The following is a 2,430-nucleotide window of genomic DNA, read 5'->3' on the forward strand; positions in this document are numbered from 1 at the left end:
GTACCTGAAAAGAAAATGCAACACTTTTACTAAGTATAATTAGAGAGACAAACGATATGTTAAAGTTTTATTTCCACACCACATATTTCGAGAAGAAAGTATGCTGAGCATTGGCGTTGGTAAATTCTGGTATTTCTATCGATTTTTTTTCTTGTGTCGATTTGCGAGTGAGTAGAAATATTCAACTCGCCTTCGATAATTAAAAATATTTTGTCCAATCAGAAGGCGTAGAAATTGGTGATAGAGCAGAAAGCCAAAAACAAGTCTTAAAAGATTGGCGTCCTCTGTGCTGCAAAAACTTTAAAAAATAAAACAAATGGAATAAAAAAGACTAAATAATGAAATAAAATAAACTGAAACATTTATTGTCCTTTTTTGCCAGGACGCTCGTTGTATATTTTATTGAAGCAGGAAGAAATATATGATTTTGGTAACTTCATGTAAATTATGTCGGAATGTCGGAATGTCGGAATGTCGGAATAGAATAGAGAACAGTAGCTACACAGTAGACAAGTGCATTTATAGTATTTCTAATTTTTTCGTTCCATTTGTTTTTCGATGTTGATAGATTAGAAAATGGAGTACAAGTTGATGTCTAACTGAATTTCATTTAGCCTTTTTTTTATCATTACATGTGAATGAGAAGAGCGCGTTTTTGGGCAATCCATTCAAAGCAGAAATTTTTTGATCAAAATATTAGTCGAAGGGTTACCTTCAAATCAAAGAAATATGTGACAGGGCGTTTACAAACTAACTCAATTGGTTCAATCATTTACAAGTTACAGTTATTTCAGTCGGTTTAGTAAGGGGCCGGATACGGTATTCTAATGTAATTTTATTAAAGTGTTTGGGAAAGTTATCCAAGGGTGGATGGCTGGTTGGAAAACTTTGAAAAAGTTTGTTACCAATGCGTGATTGTTTAAAAGTGGATTATACACGGTTACATCATTCTGCTGTAGATAGTTTGCAGAATACAAAGGAGCGCACGTGACTAGTTAATAACATAAATTCATTAAATAAATACACCATTTAGTCAAAAATATCAATAAATCGTTTATACTTCACAAATAAATATAAATAAAAAAGAAAGAAAGAATAAAATTTCGTATTCAATGTTCGGATAATCAGTTACAACTTTGTCATACCACAGACCGAAATACTTCAAATTAAGATAACTAGATTATAGTTACAAATGATTTACTACATCTTTGAAAATTGATTAATTGGTTGATTAATTGTACAATATTTTCGCTTGTTTCAGTGAAATTTGCAAAAACCATTATATGTTACACACAAGATAGAGTGTTTATTACATTAGCATCCACGTTGCAAGGGTGGAGTGCTTCGTGCAGGTACACCTTGTGGAGCACTTAAGACGCCTTTTATTCGTAATTTTTTTTTCAACAAATAATTTTCTGTAATCATGCATTCACACAAGCTACGCCGGGTTTTTGCATAGATAGACATATCGTATGTTGTGGCGAGGCGCCTAATAAAGGTATGTCTGCCACACACTCAGTGGAGCACTCTTTTCGGCATATCTTTTCCAAAAAATAGCTTTTTATCATCACTTTTGTCTGTTTAAGAACACAGGAAACAACCAATAATGATTTTTAACAGTAAGTAAGCTCGATGAAAATTGCAAAATTAGAAAGAAAGTGATTGTGTATATATCACCCAGTTACACATTTGGCCTTGTAGCCCTTGTAAAAAAGGTTGATTAGATAGCTAGAGCTAGCTATCATACTGTTTTATAGGCTTCATGTACGGATAAAAAACACACTAACCACTGTGGGCTACTCAGTCTATCGGTATCATCCGCAGTTACAACTACACATTTAAACTTTACACAGACTAAAAAATTTAGCTTAGCTAACTGGGTAGATACCAATGAAAAATTAAAAATGCCAATATTACCGCTAATCATAACAGTGACAAAACAAAAGGAAAATAGAGAAAATAGTGAAAAGGTCTGAATTGTTAAATACTTTGCTCATCTCAACAAATTAATAAATTAAGGGGATAGAAAGATTCCAAGAATTAACATTTGGGAGGAAAAGGGTGCTGCGATTAGTCGGTATTCTAGAGAAAGCAGATTTTAAAAAAATTGACATTTTAAATGTTTTTCTATGTGTTAACATCTGGTAATAAACGGATAAAGTCAACATTTTAAAAATTATGAATGTAGTACTACAAAAAGAGTATTTGAACATAAATTTGATGTGTTGAAATTTGAATTCACTGCAAGAACTTTGGTATGTTATAATAGGGTAAATACATATAAAGCAATTCTTATTATCTTAGAGTAAATGAAGAAGACTGGATTATGGAAGTTGTTACGTTGTAATGTTTTCTATAAAATGATTGACATGCATAAGATTTTTTTTTACCATTAAAATCAAAAAGTCTCTTATTTGTAACGTCCAATAA

Source organism: Hydractinia symbiolongicarpus, chromosome 12, assembly GCF_029227915.1.
Source record: "Hydractinia symbiolongicarpus strain clone_291-10 chromosome 12, HSymV2.1, whole genome shotgun sequence".
NCBI classification, from domain to species: domain Eukaryota; kingdom Metazoa; phylum Cnidaria; class Hydrozoa; order Anthoathecata; family Hydractiniidae; genus Hydractinia; species Hydractinia symbiolongicarpus.